Source organism: Orbicella franksi, chromosome 9 (assembly GCF_964199315.1).
Source record: "Orbicella franksi chromosome 9, jaOrbFran1.1, whole genome shotgun sequence".
Lineage (NCBI taxonomy): Eukaryota > Metazoa > Cnidaria > Anthozoa > Scleractinia > Merulinidae > Orbicella > Orbicella franksi.
The window spans coordinates 4207271-4227033 of NC_138153.1; the positions used below are offsets into that span (position 1 = coordinate 4207271).

Below are 19763 nucleotides of genomic sequence, written 5' to 3' on the forward strand. Positions count from 1 at the left end.
ACAGCTGAAAATTGCCCAACTCCCCTCCCTCAAAAGAAAAAAAAAAAAAAAAAAATGCCATGGTCCGTCCCTTTATTGTAAAATACATTACAAAGCCAATGTCATTGTTAAAAGTTTATTGTTGTGGCTTGGGCGTATGCTCTTGCCACTAGTTTATAGGTGTTATTGAGCTCAGTACCTTAATAGTCAGCCTCCACTACTTTCGATGCTATCGAACTTATTGACATTGCACGGTGAAGCGAACTCTTATTACTTTACTGCAAGTTGTGTTCCTGAAAGTATGTTTAATTTTTTACCTTTAGTAGTTTTATAATGATTTCCTTCGTTTCGACATGCCCCGAATAAAACACAATAGCCAAACACTCGCATGTAAACAAAAACAAAGGTGTGGCTGACTGGGGTCCTTTAAGGCCCCTACTGGGGACTTAAGATTGTCGTAATGATTTTGATTTTCAGTTTCATAGTTAGAGCAAACAGACGGGGAGACTAGCCGATAACCTTTAAATTAAACGACACCTGTATTTCTTCGATACGGACTGGGGTTGGCCAGACCTACCGGAAAAGTTTTTCTTCTTAGCAGAAAACAGTTCTCTAATTATCTGGCAAATCGGCTAAACTTTTAGCAAACGGTCCATCGTAATGGCATGACTAGCCTGAATTTTAACGCGTAGAGAGGTGATCAGATTGCTTCTTTATAATACACTCTTTTTTTCATAAGAATACTGTTTTTCCGGCCGAGGTTGAATGCCTTATTTTTCTGACGATTTTAGTCTGGAAATAATCTCGTAAATATTCTTAGATTATAACGTATGACATTTTTGTTTTTGAATATACTTCGTGTCTGCATGGTGTTAAAGTAATTTTGGAGCCAGTTTGCAGGCATTAAAGCCTAATATGACGCACGTAACTTCTTGTTACTAGCGTCAAACAAATGGCTATTGCTGTTTTTGATGCTTTTTGGCTAGTTTTCCCGTTTAGAGAAAGGAATAAATTTAGACACTTTTAATTGTATTTACAAGTTTTCAACATAAAAAATTATATTCTTTTTAAAATGTTAGCCTCGGCTTTGTTCTTAAAATACTCTTAAAATTTAGCGAATTTCAGCCTCGATATTGGTATAAAATATATTTTTACAAATGATAATCAATTCCACACGCTTCCGTTGAAGACCAGTCTAACAATGGGAAGCTTGGAGATCTTTTCCTGTCGTCAGTAGTCATAAGTAAGAGTTTCTATCCAATCCTCGACTGAGCTAAATGTCGGCCGCTCGGAAGGGTTCTCATGCCAGCACTGCTTCATAAGATTATACCTACCGGAAAAAAAAACAAAAAAACACTACATTACAGCAAATCACGATATTGTTGAATATAACGCAGAAAGACACTTCTTCTTACTACATCTTTTCCAAGATGATGCCCGAAGAAAATGTTGCAGTAACATGCGATGGACATACAAGATTCCCATCCCGGAAGAGTCGCTGCGCGCGAAGGAAACTAGACTTTTATAAGTTTCAGATCCAATCCAATAGAGTGAAAAGGATTTCTGGCCCCAGCAACAGCACTTTAACGAGGAGGATTGACATCAGAGGCCCCGTTCACACTACGCAAGAGGAATTGGAAAACGGTGGTTTCACTTTGAAAACACATCAAATGTTTTCCGTCCACAGTACGCCGGAGGAATGTAAAAACGCAACAATCACCGGCCATTTTGGATTTGTGTTTGAGGAAAACTCGGTCAGGGAAATCATATGATTATCGTGACGTCATCGTTTTCGAAAAGCTCCGTTTTCAAAATGTTTCCGTTCACACGAAAACGATCGAAAAGCTGGCATTTTCAAATTCCTCCGTTTAACGAGTGTTTTCGAAAACCCCTGTTTTGGTTAAGGATTAGTGTGGACGGTAGGCCTAACCGTAGAAATAAAGCTGTGTTTTCAAATTCCTCCGATCCGGCGTAGTGTGGACGCTGCCAGAGAAGTTCTTAGCAATCACAAGGTGGGATAAGTGAGAAACACTTTCGGTAAACCGGCGATAATTCATTATACATACAAGTCTGAGCTCACGGCCGGAGTCCTTGGTAGTCTGTGACCACTTGCCACAAAGGTAAAAACTTCTTCTCCGGTCATTCCATCGTAAGGATTTTCTCCTGGAAACGTTTCAAATCGCTTATTAAGGCATTGTCGACTCTGAAGATACCGAAGAAATGAGCTCAACAGGCTCATGCTAGGGGTCTAGTTCAAGAACCGAAAAGTACAGTTGTATAAACTACATTTAAATTCTGCTTTGTACAGCATCAAGTCTAGCTTTTGAATCTCCTTAACCGCTCAAAGTACAAAAAATTACAATAAACATTTGCTTAGCTTGATCGTGAAAGCCAAGCTGTCATTAGCGGTTTTACGAGTAGGAAATTGATGCAGGTGTTTTGGTCTTGTCGGTTCCAAACTGTCGAATATTGTATTTCCTGGCCACGGAACTTAGTCGTGGGCTTCGCCTAAGCATCCGGGCCTGGATTGTCTTTCTCAATAACAGTGAGACCCCGCCTTACGGCCACCCCGTGAATGCGACCAACTCATTTTTGTGGCCCTTTGGTGACCCGGGATTGACGGGGTTCCACTGTACCATAAACTGATTCCAACGGCTTTAATTTAAGCTAAGTCTTTACTAGTGCGGGGGGCGGGGGAGGGAGGGAGGGGCTTATTCGAGAATGGGTGCTAGAAATGTTTTAAGAACCGCATACAAGAAATTACTCACCGAGAGTAAAAATCTCATACAGGACAATACCGTAACTCCACCTATGAAATGAAATGAAATGAAATAACCTTTTTCAAGCGTCAAAATACTTTAGTATACATGCTAATTGATGACACAACACGGAGCGGTTTTCAATTGAGTGTTGTAAAACCAAAACCAAAGTAATCACTCTGGCTAATCACAAAGGACACAGACGATCCAATGAACCAATCAAAACTTTAAGAAAACACATGTAACTGACGCGAAACGTGAGAAAACGTGTGCGAACGAGTCACGATTGGTTTTGATTTCACTTCTGACTGGATAGAAAGGAGGCGCGAGTTTCTCAAGCCAATCGTGTAGCCTCGAAATGCCAACCTTGATCTCTTTCAACTTACACATCACTTTTTGTGGTATGGACTTGACTTGTTAATGACTCAACTGCCATCCACTTTACAGGCATCAGGCCCTTGAATTAATGACAATAACACCAAAAATAAACAAAATAAAAGATACAAATGGCTGGTGCAGATAAAACTCGAAAAACAGTGCCGCAAAAGTTCCCGTTGTGGAATGTTTGAGGCTGAACACCCTGAAAGGAACCAAAACTGATTTTTTAATCCCTAAAAGGTACGACGAACATCCCCGTCCATTTTATATAGGAGATCCCCCGGGCGTTGTTGAATACGTTAGGGCGACAGAGTCGCAAGCCGTGCAGAAGGACTTAACCTCTACAATAATGAAATTAGGAATCAATTGCGGTGAAACCAGACAGCAATACTCTCAATGATCAGCATGGTTAACGGAAGTTCCCACAGGTCCCATGTTTTGTTCCCTTTTGAATTCTCTTCTCCTTCGTCCGTTTCCCAGATCTCGCTCGCTCACTCGTGCTTCACATTCGCCAATTAGCTTTAGGGAATTTGCTGCTAACGTTCTGCATGTTCTGAGAACTGAAATAATCTTGGGAACTTTGCCACAGTTAACCAAAGAAGATAAGCACTCACCAGCATGCGTACTTACGTTAGACCTTCTGACATAAATTTCATTTCGCCCCAGATCTCTCGCCATTCCAAAATCTGTGATTTTACATCGCAGGCCTTCACCAACTAACACGTTCCTCGCGGCCAGATCTCGGTGAATGAGCTGTAGGGAGTAAAACATTTGCCACTTTAGAAAAGAGAGAAAACAATCTGGGTGAGTCTTGTATGTTCCGCAGTGGCTTGTCATCACTGAAAACAGACTATGAGAAGCCATATTGTTCCCAGTAACTGGTTCACAAGCAACCGTGAGATGATACCCACCGCAGTTTTCGTCTTGTTTCGAACGCGACGAATTGAAAAGAATGTTATCTGGCGGTTCATTTTCAGTTCAATAAAACCCTTAATATGGCCACTTCTTGCATAACCCAATCTTCTACCGCCTCAGATTGGCATGCAGTCACTGTTCCCTCCTGAGATGTGGCCAAATTAAATTTGCAAAAGTGCATTTAGCAGTTATTTATCTTTGTACGTATTTTTATCTTACCCCTGTAAATATTTATTATCATTATTAAACCTTTAAGTCCAACGTTATAGCTAGTCTGTTATACGGTTGTGAAACATGGCGTATGACTAAAAGAGATGCGACCAAGCTAGACTTATTTCTACATAAAAGTCTGAGAAGGCTTATGAAGATCTATTGGCCTATGAAAATATCAAATGAGGAGATTCGAAAGCGGGCCAACATCAGTACCATCAGTGAGCAAATCTTCCGGCGGCGCTGGAAGTTTATCGGCCACGTTCTCAGAATGGATCCAAATAAACATACCAAGACAGCATTAACATGGACCCCAGAGGGAAGAAGAAGTCGTGGCAGACCGAAAGAGACTTGGCGGAGAACCGCAGAAAAAGAAAGAACAGCATTGGGTTTTGGCTCATGGAGCGAGGCAACAGTGGCTGCTCGTGACCGTGTGACATGGCGAAGGAGAATGTCTGGCCCTATACCCACATAGGGTTATGGTCGAAGAAGAAACAACGCTATATAAGAAGTAAATTATAAGAAATAAATTATAAATGTGCGTCTGTTAAACTTTGAGTATTGAAATAAAAGCGTCACAAATATGAGAACAGTACATAAGCGAAAGAGAAATGGAAGAAACAGGGAGCAAAAACGTATGAAAGCGATATTACTAGTAACATTCGATAGCACAAATCTCTACACTACAACAGACCTTCTGAGCCGAGATGAATTCCATTCCCCGAGCGATATCAGATGCGAATTTGTAAAGTTGTTGTGTTGGTATTTTCTGTGGAACGTCCGCACCTCTTAAGTTGTAATAATCATCTGTTTCTCCTTTGCTTTTCTTTAAATATCCCAGAAGATCCCCGTGAGGAACAAACTCCAGGATGACCAGAGGCGGCCCTGTGGGTAAAGAACCATAAAGTCATCTGTTGCTTCAAACTGACGATCTAATAACAAAACAGACGTCTCTTTCCGTGCAGAGTGGTCAACTGAGCTTACAATTCAAAACTAGCGTCATCAGCATCAATTTCCCTTTTTTAAAAAGTACCCTGCGTAGCTGGTGGGATTGTTCGCGCTGGGGCAAATTTGACGGCGGGAGAGCGTCTTGGCTGCGAGGATAATGGTACGTGAGGAGCGGCTTGTGCAGTTCGATTTAACGGTTTTGTCACTCGAGCGAACAAGAACACCGCCAGTCACGCAGGCTACTTCATTGGAATAGATTAGAAAATAGCCCAAAGAAAATACGCGCGCTGATTGGTTGAGAATTTACATTTTGGTGATGAAAGTAAACAAGTTGTTTTCTTGTTTTTGTCGCGGTGGTTACTAACAGACATAGAAAACATGTTCTCCGTGTTTCTATTGGGTGATAGAAACACTGGTGAAAGTTTTGGAGAACTCGAAAAAGTCGTGGGAGCATTCGCCTGTCGACTCGTGTTGAGCATTTCTCGCTCTCCTAAACTTCCACTTGTGTTTGTATGACTCGATAGAAACGCGTATGGAACATGTTTTCTATTTTTTAAGCATTACCTAATTGTATGACCTCTCCTCAGATTTTAGCGACTTAAAATTCCTCTTTAAAAATGATGATTATGACTATTATTAACCATTATAACAGTTATAATAATTTCAATGGTTTACAAACTCACTAAATTCTTTTCTTCCTTTACATCGAATGACGTCCTTAGTAAAACAGCCCAGCCATTGAATCACGTTTGGATGAGGTTTAAGTTTCTTCAGCAAGTCCAGCTCAGACAAGAGATCCCTGAGATCTGATTTCGACGAATTTTCTGTAACAGATGTATCATAAGTGCGGACATTAATATTACTACAGTAGAACACCGCCTTACAGCCACCTCGTTAATACGGCCACCTCGCTATATAAAATAGCCACTTTATTCTGGCCCAAGCAAAAGCTCAGTTAGTCATTTTCTTATGCAAAGAATTCCTTTAAAACGGCTACACTTTACAATTTTGCTGCACGTATTGTATTGGGACTGCGTAAGTACGACCATATCTCACAAGGCATCAAATCCTTGAATTGGCTGCAGGTCAGCGATAGACTCTACATAAATGACGCTGTGATGACTTTCAAATGTATTCATAATCTTGTTCCAGACTACTTGATTGATAAATTCATTTTCCGATCTCAAATCGCTACAAGAAACACCAGACAGAGTAATGACTTAAACATTCCACGTTGCCGACTGGCTACCGGACAAAGATCATTTGCATATCGCGGAGCAAAAATCTGGAATGAGCTAAGTGACGATTTGAAAAGTTTACCTTCTGTGAAAGCTTTTAAGGGACACTTGACCAAACATATTTTAACTGTTAATAATGTAAATTCTTAATATTCAATTTTAAACTTTGTAAATTTTTAAATCTTTAATACTGTAATTAATTTTAGACTCCTTACCCAGTTTGTTTATTCATTTTAATTGACGTATTTTTATCTTTTTTATTCCTTTTGTAACTGAAAAGCCCCTTTGGGGAGTTGCAAATAAAGTATGTATGTATGTATGTATGTATACGGCTAGATTTTGTTGCCGGTTGGTGATAAAGTGACCGCTATAACGAAGTGGCCGTAAAGGGGTGACCGTAAGGCTTCGTTCCACTATTCTAGGTGATATAAATATCTTTCCTTAATTTCTCTGGAAACCATGAAATAACTAATGAATAGTTGTAAATAAACAGACATTGATTTGACAAAACTCATTACTTTAATTTTAAGTCAGTTAAAAGTTTATAACTGACTTAAATATATCTTAATATTTTATATGTCTCCGAGTTGATGCTATTTCTACAATAATTTAATGTTATCTTAGTTACCTTTTAACATTTTAACAGCTACAGCGGACCACTCTTTGTCACCCGCCACGTCAAACGCAGCGCCCTTTCACACTTGACCAAACGAACCACCGCCGATCCTTTCAAACAAGGATAGCTGATCACGTGACACTTACCAATTAGTGTTAGAGAGCACTGGCGTGTATGGTGACTTGATCCCGTCAGGACGTCGCAAGGAGTTCTGGTAAGGAGTTTCATTCTGATATCCGTGCTCCTGTATGTGACGGGTTCTCGTTTTAGGAATGACGTGATTTGATTGGTTGGCAGAGTTGAGGCTTGCGCAGTGTTGAGCTACCTCTGTGTCATGTAAGGGATTTGATTCTGAGAGTGTTCCAGTTAAAGTCGAATGCTTGCATTGAAACAAGTTGCCGGTTTCTCTTCTTCTCAAACTTTTGACTCTTGGTTTAGGTTGAGGGCGCTTGGGGGGTTGGGTTTGAGCTTTTCCATGGCGCATGCCTGTGTTAATGGTTTCGCCTTGCATATTATCAGGGTCCACTGGTTGAAGATAACCGTCCATTTCAGGTATCTGGATTTTCCTGCATTCTTGATTTACCTCTCGCACAACACCAAATGCACTAACCTCTTCCGTTTCCGTGGCAATTTTCGTCTTCGCAGGATGCCTTCTTTCGTGGATGACAGGCTTGTGGATCTTTTGATTCTGTTGACTCCTTTTACCACTCCTGTGAGGAGCAAACGTCGAGAGTGCCTCGTGAGACGTACAGTCAGGAGTTGTTGTGTTCAATTCAGATTGGGCTGCTGTTAATAAAAAGCATTCTCCTGTTCTTGATTGGTTGGAATCCCGTTGCGTGTTTCTCACTGAGGCTGTCAGTTCTTGTAAAATCGACGGTGATTCTGGGATACTTAATTTAGATTCCACTAGTGTTACGGATCCACTTTCATAGGCAGTACCTTGAATCTGCAAAACATTACGACTCCAGTCATCGGTAAGACGCTGACTGGTCTCAAAGAGGGCCAAGTGCGACACGCTTTGCATTTTAACAGAGGCGTCAAAAAAGGCGCGAAACGAGTACAAATATCCCATGCTATAATCCATCAAATATTTTCGCCCGCACGCGACTGGTCTAAACGCGTCACGTGACTGAATATGCCCCTGCTTAAATTTGGGAATATCTGAGTGGCTTTTCCCCTTTGTGGCGAAAACATTTGAAGGATAATAAACACAATAGCCCCAGTTGACTTTACTGAAAATATGCTACGATATTTGTTCTCAGACATCATCTGTTCCTCGATGCTCACAGTTTTCTTCGAGCTTCACTCGCGGAAAACTGTGAGCTTCGAGGAACATGTAAGGACAAATATCCGAGCATATTGGTTATAAATCCCGCACGAGCTCCTACCACATCTAGTGACAAATGATTAACCAGAAAGTTTTCACTTTTAAATATTACCAATCTGTAAAGTGTTGAAGTAACTAAACAAGAGCGAATGAAAGGATCAGAGAGTTGATCTCCCATACAGGCCTTATTCCCAAGGTAGTCTCTTTCAAGTTATTTTAAGACATTGCATCCAGTTCCTCCGCGGATAATGTTACCGCGCGCGTTGCGTGGATGTTTCGTCGAAGATGCAAGTACGCGCAAAGCTTCTCGGGCTGTTCACGTGACCTAATTTCACGTCACAGGATTGGCTATTTCTGGACTCTCCTGGGATTTCTAAAGCTGGGGTGTTATCTAAAAAGAACTCTTGATTTGAAACTTGACTTACCGCCACAGAAACGACATCCTCTTTTGATGTGAACGAATAAGTGTGAGGGACAGAATACATAAATGGAGTTATCCTGTGATAACAAAACAAATTCCAACTCATAATTTGCTACTTAGCTTGTATCTGTTTATGTCTGATTATTTCAAGAGGTTGGCCGAGAATTCACACCAGAGCAAAGGTCAAAAACATCTGGCTTCTATGAAATGGCACCATATTAAAAAAAATTGCTCTGAGATACCTCTCTCTACCTCAAGCGATCAACTGCTGTTGCTTTATGTGTCAACTATTGGGTTTGATTTGCTAACATGGCTACAGACTTTCCTATTAAAGAGGGTCACCTCCATCGAGATATTACACGCCTACACTACCTGAGAGGACCAATAACAGTAGTGGACAAGCTAATCAAGATTTTCAAAGTATTGGACTGGTTATGGGGATGCTACCGATCTCACATCTCCGTGGTTTGACCAAACCAGGACGGAAGAGCTGCCATTCGATGAAGTTAGGTGTGCGGATGCGTACATGAGATTTTTGGCCAAACATGTGCTCTTAAAGGAGTTACGTCACGGTTTGTGCATTTTGAAAATCTTAGCCTAAATATTTTAAGCTCGTCGTTTGTAATCCGTGTCAATTTTCTCTATCTTTAACTATCCTTGTTCTTGACGACCAGTCCATACCCTTTCACGTTTTGGTGCCCTGTTTGATCTGGAAGAAACGGACAGAAGTTATTCATTACACTTGATGTCAAACCTAGGTGGTCGCGCACGGGAGGTGGTCGCTTACGAGAACTTAGACCATACTGTCCATACTGCATGGGTCAAAATTTTGCCTCATTAGCATATATGGGAACTTTACAGACTTTCCTCATGCGTCAATGACGATCTAAAACCAGGTAATAACTCTTAGTAACCACAAAAATAAACTTTCATGGTTCGCTCCTGATAAACTACCTAATAAGGCTTACCGGTAAGGAACGATTCTCACGATACTGGTCGAGATTGCTCCACTCCTTGAACAAGTGGGCTAGCTGGATATTATATCTGTAAATTGTTTTTCCCACTTACTTTTGCATGTAATTATTTGTTATTTATTGCTGTAAGTGCAGGTCCTCATCAGCATTTGCTGCCATTTGTTGACCTGCTTTACCAAATAAAGAATGCATATATGTGGGGATTCACCGTTGAGCCAGGAGTGATCACGATTATAACAAACGCCGCCGGGCAAATTGTTTAAACAGTGTGACAAAATATTTCATTTATAAGGTGGCTCAAAACAGTTTCCACCACTGAGATTTTGATGGGTGGTTACAACCACTCTTTATCTCTAGGTGCTACAATTATGGTATCAAAACACTGCCCAGTGTGTGCCACCTTAAATGTTGGAAAATTTAAGGTGGCTCTGAACCCGACCTACAGAATTTTTTAAACTTTGCCAAAAGTTGCGTTTTATCATGCTTATTAAAAGTTGATAATATAAAAAAAATGCAGAGTTCTGTTTTTGAATTATACGACCCTAAAGCTGTAATTAAGGGTGTTTTTAGGAGGTCATGCTGGGTTGCTATGGTAACCTATTGTGTCACGAAAATGACAACAACGTGTTCACCAATGATTGGGCAGTTTTTTGATACCATGATAGTAACATCAAGTGATAAAGAGTGGTAATAACGACCCATCAAAATTTAAGTCCTGGAAACTGTTTTAAGCCACCTTATTAAGTCATCAAGAAGTACTTTTTTCCGTTGTTCAAACCCTCGTTAATTGTATTCATTGACACTTGCTCTTTTTTGATTTTGTTTCCAAAATCTATTCTACTCTGACATAAACTTTTTTATTTCCACCCTGGAAACCGCAGAAAAGAATAAGTCAATTAATTTTCACCGGAAGTATGAACTTTGGGAGCTCAGATTTTTCGGGAAAATTGTAACTCATTTTTTCATATAAACAACATGCACGCGCGATATCCGTTGTTAATTACGTTTTGCCGAAGAAAAACTGTTAAAGTTTATGTCTATTAAGGACACACACTTGGTTCTCAGTGACCTTACTTTGGCAGTCTGGTCTTTGATGATGCTGGTAAACGGGCAAACGCCTTCGTGTTGTTTCGCTGCCCGCTTGCAATCATATACGTTTGTAATAATTAACTCTTCCCATATGCAGTAGGCAACACGACAAGTACGTCTTGATCATACTTTCAACTGCTGTTTCCTGCTCCCTATTTAGTTTGAAATTTAACCAGAAATAGACTGGAACTTTGTTAAAACATCAGTAATGCGCGCACTCAACTCTTCCTCTGACTCCAAATGTGGACGACTTGTTTTTTATTGTGCGGTAAATGACCTACTCCATGGGGGTTTAATCGCCCGTTATCAAAGACTCCCCTGTCCCCGCCCCGATCGCTTCGCTCTCTGAATTCTTCTGTTTCGCGCTTGCCGAAAATTTTTTCCGTCCTCGCCGGGAGCCTGTTCGCAGGCTAGAGATCAGGGCGCCTCTTCAACAGACTGGTGAGCCTGCTCGCAGGCTAAGTTCGACTTGAGTTTAGAGAGTTAAAATTGCACGCTGTTTTCACCAGGAAAAACAAGCAATTTTCTCGCCAACATGACGGAAATTCACGCCAAATACCTCGCGATATGGCATAACTTGTCCTGGTAAATGCCGCAGCCAATCACATTGTGCGTAGTGACAAAAGCCTGCCAAAGAGTCGGGCAATAGTATTTACCAGGCGCTCGCATCGCGGTTTTGTAAATATACAAAAATTTTCGAGTTTTTAGTGTTGTGAGTGGTGTTCTCGAAAATAGGGCATGATAAAGATTGAACCCACCTTTTGACGTTTTTCCCGCAGTGAAGTGGACAGGGTACCTCTGTCAAACAGCAAGTTGTTTCCTTGTGGCTTTCTTCGTTTGCCCTTCTAAAGACGATTCCACATCCACACACCACGTCTGCCATTAGGCATGTCGCTTTGTGGGCGTCTCTATCCTTACGTTTTACGGCGATGCGGCACTGCTTGCAACTGATTTCAATTTCTTGACAAAGTTCTATATAATCTCTTGCCGAATGTAACGGGAATGTCCCCTGACACCATTTACATTGCCCGTCAACCATACTCAGAAAATTGTTGGCCAAATGGTTTTTACAAAAGGCTTTCACAGGGTCTCGACACTTCTCACATTTTATCTGCTTTCCTGAATTTTCTGACTTAAAAATGTTGACACAGAATCCACAAAAGGTATGCCCAAAAGGTATAACCAATTCAGCGTCTAACAACGGATTCCTGCTGTAAAAGGAAAAAAGAAAACATGAAATGTCGGGAAATCACTGGATACCGGCGTTCAGTTTTCTATTTCACCGATTATCCATTCTCCCTGCACCATTCGGATTTAACTTACCAAACATCACACAGGTACTGCTCTTGAATTTGTTCGTCGAAAGTGATGTGGTTGAAGACAATTTTTAACGGAGAGAGATCCATGCTTGTGCGTTTCCCAATGTCTCGACCTTTTTCAGGTTTTCTCGAAGACCGAATGTAAAATGATTCCCTGTCAATCATGTCACATTCCGTCCGATAACAGAGTGACATTTTACAGCTAGGTGTTTGTACGGAGCACTCTTTTTAGTGCCGCACTCTTTATCGCCCTGGCGCCGCCTTTTTTTTCCCGCCCAGTGCACTTTTTCTTTACCCTGGTCTGACTTTTAACCAGCGTAACTCTTTTTTTACAATTGCGTGACTTTTTTTGTTCTAACAAGAACGTTTTTTTTTTTTAAGACCTCCCTTTTGTGAACGAAATTACCGAAAGCGGCGAGGCTTTTTTTAAAATGGGTCTTATATTAATTGCTTCACGTAAAAAATGGTTGGTTTGACCGGTGGCTCCCAGCCAAATTCACTTCAGTGAAAGGGATTTTCTTGTGGTCATGAAACAAGCTGCAAGTGCATTTGTCTATAGACAAGGCATATAATATTGAAAATATAATTAAAAAGCTATTTACAATAATAATAAAACTATAAGAAAAATATAAAAAAATAGTTTCTATGGAAGGAGCAGTCCCCAACTGAAGACCAGGTACAGAGATGGTCTATGTCAAAGATAGAACTTAACAGTGAAAAATAAAAGTTGATGACAAAGGTCTTGAAAGTTGAACACTAGAAAAACAAGAAAAGGGAGCAACAGGGCAAGTCGATTGAAATAATAAGCCCGAAATTTAATCGTTTTACACAAAGTAGTTTTTGGCGTAATACTGTGGTTTTGCGTTAAGCGTGTACGCCCCTGTCTTACGAAGGTATTGTAGTCATGAATATTTAAATTTATGAGTCCTTAACGGGCCTTGCAAAAAACACTAGGTCTTTGACTTCTCTATAATAAATTTATGGTAGTAGCGTAGCGGTCAGATCGGTAACGATACTTGTAGGAGGTGTCCCTAAGGCCTGCTCCAAACGTAGTGCTACTACCGTGCCAAGCTCAAATGACTGAATTTGGCCCGACAGTGGCATGACAAAAAAACGGCAGTGGTTTCAAACTTCGAATTTAATTCAGTCGCCCCGAGGATCGGAAAAAGTTTGCTCTGCTGCAGACCATTTGAAATGCTAGAAAGTAATGGCAGATGATACAGCATATCATGCATTCAATTCGGCACGGCAAGAGCACGCCCTTTGATGTCAAGTCGCGTTACTGCCGTGCAGCACGGCAAGGCCTGCTGTGCTAAGTAGTCGTGCCGAACTCAATTCAGCCTGCCGAACTGAGTGGTTTTAAACGTCGCGCTACTGTCGTGCTTAAGTCGAATTTAATTATTGAATTTGGTTCGGCACGGCAGTAGCACGTTTGGAATAGGCCTCTGGTTTTCAAAATCCATCTTGTTGCTCGCCTTTGTACGCTCTCGATTTTGTCTTTTTTTGCTTGACATGAAAAGGAGACCACACCTGTGAGGCACAGGAAAATTTGAAACTTGACCAAGGACAGGTACAAGGAAAAAGTTGTAGGTTAAAAAAGTTAAAAGTTGTAATTTAATTAATGTGACTTTCGTTTTTTACTGACGTGTGAGTAAATTTGATCGTCTTGACGATACGTTGATTCAGTAGCTCGTCAATTCGAAATCTGAGAGATCTTTGCTGTATGGTTGAATCCTGTGATTTCAGTGCTTTCTGATCGACACCGCGTATAAGTATAATTCTCCGTTCCTTGCTTTTCTCAGTATGTATAACGCACTTTGGAATTCCTTCCCATTTAGAATGATATCAAGACATGAATGAAATATTTGGATATACGAGATTCACTTTTTCAGTTTTCAGTTTTTTTTTTTTTCTGATTGTTTAACATCATTTGTTTGAGTTTATTTTTAACTTAATATAAGATTAGATATTTTCAAAGAGTATTGCTACACTTGAAATTTGTTAATGGCGTAATATTTGTAAACATCAGTTTTAAGCTTTTGAGGTTCCAGCTTCCAGCAACACGGGATCTGTGGAAAATACGGCGGCCCGCTTGTTTTAGCCAAAATGTAAATTTTTTTTCTCTTCTTCCTCGAAATTTCAACTTGGCAGCGAGGCCTAGCGAACAAGAACAAAGGAAATTGAATGACCGATCTATTTTATCGCCTTCGCTCTACCTGCCGTGAGATGGCTTCTGTCCTTGTTTTTGGGTGAAGTTCGCAGTTTGGGAAAAAAATTGTTGAAAATGCTTCGCAGACATCTGTTCTGGAAAACTTCTTCTTTGTGACTGATGGTCTTCGTCATCCTCCAACCAATTTTAATGTGTAATAAAATGATCAAGGTGGTATGGTACCGTAAAATGGACCAAAAAGTTTGTTTAATTATGTTGAAGAAAGATCAATTGTGTGCTATTGCACTCAACAAGAGAAAATAAATTTTGAAAGTTTTACTCAAAATGGTGTTTTATAGTATTGACGCCAAAACGTCCTGCTCTTTTACATAACAAGATTTGACTGTCAAATAAGCACATCGTGCAAGTTTCTGTTTTGTTTTGTGCAATGAACCTAAATTTTGACAGTTAACTCTTACTTTCAGTGCTTTTTACAGGCTTTATTTGGAAGTAACAGTCGGTACAAAAGAAAACCGGTGAGAAAAATGCACCTTAAGTTTCTTTCACGAAAAATTAAGGATTTAACAAGTCACAAATAGCGGGGTGTGGGGGGAGGGGAGGGGAAGCAGATTGGATCTCGGGGGAGGGGGTGCAATGGTTGTTCCGCAGTTGTGGAAAATATTCCTTTTCATAAGGGAAATGAATGAGCCTGTGATGGCAATTCGAGGCAACACTTTTCACAACTAATTACACCAATCGAGTTGCACATGTCTTTAAAGTTTTTTTTCTAAATAGTTTCGTTCATATATGTTAAAAGTAATCTATATTTTTGGTCACGTTCTTATAATAAACAGCCGTTTCTATGGCCGTTGCTACGTGAAAAAAACTTATACCACTGTGTACTTTCCTTAAATTTCACACTCACCTAGAAGAAAATTCGGCAAGATCGTTTCAAAATGTTTTTGTCAAGTTCTCAAGGGTCTTAAATCTTGTATTTCCAAGAAATTGAATTTTTCAGGAACATCGCCATATCTTAGGGTACCATAGCCCCTTAAGGCGTTGTTCTTGAGTAATCTTGAAAGGTCTGATTGTGGTTTTCTGGTTGATGCTCCTCGAGCTACACGATCACCGAAGCGAGGCTAAAACCTTGCATCCCTTAAAAGTGCGAGTTTGTATTTCTTGCTCTCAATCTCCGCCGGTAGACTCCTTTAATTAAAGGTAAGTAAAGTGTTCAGCCTCTTCGATCGCTTTACAGTTCTAAGTGTTTGCTTCCCTGGTCCTGATATTTTTCCTGCGGTGCGTTTGCTCAGCAAACGACCAATTACAGATAAAGGAAATGAAAATATTATTTTACCTTCACAACTTTTGTAAGACTTATGATATTGAACTGTAATCGTTTTGTTTTAATTAGTTGGTACACGACCCCACAAGCTGAAAGCGTATCGTGTTTAAGTTAAAGCATTAGAGCACTTTTTCCGTGTTTACATAGCCTCATGTAAACACGAGGGAGGTCGAGAGAATTCGAGAGAGTTATGCAAAACCATAAGGTCATTTAACTGAGTTCATATATGGCAGGTGTCCTGCATACTGCTAGGATCAACGCTATCGAAGTCATCGTGAGTAGTGATAAGTTAATAAAGATGGTGAATTTTAAGCTCGGTAATGACATGTGCCCGGTATTCGGGAGGTCATGGGTTCGATTCCTGTCGGGGACTCAGAATTTTTCTTTGTCCCACGCTCGTGTCATGTTGATTAATTCACCTTCACATTTCATTACCGAGCTTAAAATTCACCATCTTTATTAACTTATTACTACTCACGATGACTTCGATAGCGTTGATCCTAGCAGTATGCAGGACACCTGTCATATATGAACTCAGTTAAATGACCTTGCTCTCCATGAGTTCTCGTAGCTCAGCGGATAGAGCGCCCGCCCGGTGTGCGGGAGGTCATGGGTTCGATTCCTGTCGGGGACCAGAATTCTTCTTTGTCCCACGCTCGTGTCATGTTGATTAATTCACCTTCACATTATGAAAATTATTGCTAATTATTACTATAACTGCTGATTTTTGATTAAACTAAAGCGATCTTGTCACCTGTTTCAAATATGAATTTATAAATGTATGTTGGCTAATTTTCATAATATTGACAGTGGTATACAATGTACAGAGTTGCCTTGTGACCAAGCTTTCTTTGTATCACTGCAGTGTATCAATTTTTATTTTTTGTCCTTAATTCTGTCTGAATTTATATCGAAAAATAATCAGTTTATAGCACTGTGAAATGTGGCCCATACTGCTTTAACTTCAATAGGCATATCACCACTTTTTTGATTTTCATGAACACTTGGCCATTCAATTTGACCGTCACTGACAAAGACACCCTTAATCTCTAAAGGTACACCCCCAGTTTGCAAGGAGGAAATTTGTAAATATGATACAAGGTTTTCCATGCCTTCAGTGTAAAGCAAAGTGCGCTAAGTATCGATGGTAAATAATAGCAGTAAGAGACATTCCTACACATTGCTTACCAGCATTTTCACCAAATACTTCATCTCCTTGACTGAAATCAGCAGACACAGTTCTTGTAGGGTCCACTATATTGAATATTGCAGGCCCTGGATTTTCCTCCACATCATTTGCCAACGTTAACAACAATGGTATGTAGACATTGTAGTACATAAATTGGGTAAACCAAAACACTACCTCATTCCACATTTCGCATTGTCCAACAACTTGTTTCAATGTTGGTAAATAGAAGACATTCATGTAAAACATCATTAGCATTACATTCCAAATACAATCCTTGAAATGCGACAAAGCATCTTTTCTTTTAAGGAAATTGTCATGAGAGCTAATTCTTGATCGGTGGGTCTAAAATACTGTTAGCTGGTCACTGGTCACTGGTCACTGGTAACTGGTCACTGGTAACTGGTAACTGGTGACTGGTAACTGGTGACTGGTAACTGGCAACTGGTGACTGGTGACTGAAGACTGGTGACTGGTGACTGGTAACTGGTGACTGCAGGTGACTGGTGACTGGTGACTGATAATTGTTGACTGGTAACTGTTGACTGGTGACTGGTGACTGGTGTCTGATAGATTAGATATTCTGAAATGTCCCTTACTACCGATACAGTACACTAAGCACCGATGCAATAAACTTAGTGTATCTTAGTACACTTATAGAAAAGATTATTTGTCCACACGCGCATTGTGAAGTGAAGTTAAATTTTCATCCATGATTCCTTCTTTTGTCACTCTTTCAACTTATTCTTTCAACAACAAAATTTAATATTCAAAGGTAAATGGTAGTGGGTGGCAGGTAGTGGGTGGTCATATTTCATATTCAGTTTTACTTGTTTGTTTACTGTTTATGTTAAAGTATTTCAAAATCAATAGATCACGTTTCAGATTAATCAATTTTTTATAACTAGTATAGAATTACAGGTTTACGTTTATCAACTACTGATTCTATTATACGGAATAATTTCTTAGCCCCAATAAGATATAATGTGAACTACACAATCGTTTTTAGTTATCTTAGGTTCGTTTTCACCAGCTGTGTTCTCATTCAGAGGATATCTGCTTGTCGGATGAGTAACGTCCAAATGTCAGACGTCGTGGGTCATAGTCTGGTTAATGTGAAAATATCTTGTAAGTCGTTTTAGATACATGTATTAATTGCTGTCAACGGTTGGTTGGGGTCTATTGTTATGAATTGCAAAAGAGAATGTTTATTGATTTATATTCTTTTTTGTTGGAATTAAAGTTTTTGTAAATTGATTGGCATTAATGCGTTTTGGTCCCCCTACCTAACCAAATTCCAGTGACCAGTGACCAGTCATCAGTCACCAGCTATCAGTTAATACTTAACAGTGACCAGCTACCAGTTATTAGTTACCAGTTACCAGTTACCAGTTACCAGTTACCAGTTACCCGCGATCAGCTACCAGTATTTTAGACCCGCCAATTCTCGATCGGTATTGTCCAACAGAGATTCCCATATTACTTACTTCTGACGAAATCGTGGGCTAGCAGACTCTTGTCAACGTACTGTGTGTGGATGGTTTGTCCAATTCGATTCAACAGCAACAACAGCATTAGGGCAACACAAGCACTGCAGGAGAGTCTCTTGCTTTCAAATGCGTTCAGAGGCTCTCAAATGCGTTCAGACACTTTCAGATATTCTCAGATGTTCTCAAGCAGGTCTGCTGAGCAGATTCAAGCCGTTAAATGTTGGCTTCCGAGAGTCAATAATGACTCCTAAGTTTCAATGTGGCGCATTAACCAACACCAAAGGTCCAGACCGTGAAGTGTTGGCCTGTGAGAGCACAACTCCTCGCTGTGATATCCGCACTTAGAAGACAAGCCGACTGTAGGAAAGCCGGCATGTGAAATCCAAGCAACAAAGATGAACGAATAACTAGATAAAAAACGATCTTCGACAACGTGTTACACTCATAAATACAAAATGGCCGCTGAAGCTTTGAAGCTTACTTAACTTAGCCGAACGTAGGCTACTGTATGATCCTCACAAGTGATTTTCAACCAACTGGAATTTCCATAATTAAGCTTACTTTGTTGTCTACCTGGTAAATACATGCCGAGTTCATAAACATTGAAGGTTTCACAAGCAAATCGAGGGAATTGAAATAGCAAACGGCTAGACGGCATAGTGGGTTGTCAAGCGTGACTTTCTAGGAAAAGGTTCAAAAAAGACCGTTCAAGATCATACATAATTAGCATTTTCCGGTGTTTCATTTAGCCGTCATGATTTCGAGGCTCCTCTGCAAAAATTCGATCGAGAACTCCTCGCTGAAATATCTTTTGAATCCTCTTGAACCAACTGCTGTTCAAAACTACTTGGATACTTTGTTTACATGTGGAATCAAGAGGTTCTCAAACTAACCGGCTTAACTGAGACAAGTTCAGTGTTGCGTTTCTACTCATCTTAAGACTAAATTTAGTTCCGACTGAAGCTGAAATAACGTTTGTCCATGGGACTCTTGTATCGTAGTTTCGTTGTACTCTTCGCTCTAGTGAGTAGTAACTTACCACCATCCATTTTCACCTCAGGTAAGAAAAATTCACTTTGATTATTATTTAGGGGGACATAATGGGGGTTCTGAACACCGCAAGAAAATTCGGCTTTAATACTGCATTATCGCAAATGACATCACAAAATACCGCAACACTTCAATCGGCCGGGTCAAAATTCAATGTCATACCGAAACCACTACTCTGTATGTCCCGTTTAGAGCAAATAACACGGAGATAGCGACTAGGAATTTGTAATTTTCGATTTAGACGAAATAAGCAAAATAAGTAACATCCATTCGCGTGTTTGCTAATTATTAACTAAAAATAACTTACCCTTTTCCAATGGGAAACTGGAAAAGGCATCGGAAAACGTTGAAGAACCTGGAGGATAATTTTTAA

General features: G+C 40.1%; 1 pseudogene across 1 annotated transcript; it reads right to left on the minus strand.

Annotated features, from left to right (window-relative positions):
* Nucleotides 1–739: 739 nt before the first annotated feature.
* On the minus strand, nucleotides 740–12603 carry LOC145497116 (uncharacterized; annotated as a pseudogene). The gene is made up of 10 exons (XR_014050652.1): nucleotides 11613–12603; nucleotides 8796–8868; nucleotides 7056–7989; nucleotides 5873–6013; nucleotides 4936–5126; nucleotides 3747–3869; nucleotides 3125–3195; nucleotides 2748–2788; nucleotides 2046–2142; nucleotides 740–1309 (listed from the first exon to the last, which is right to left on the minus strand). The product of XR_014050652.1 is annotated as an uncharacterized LOC145497116 (transcript).
* Between the last annotated feature and the right edge of the window lie 7160 nt (nucleotides 12604–19763).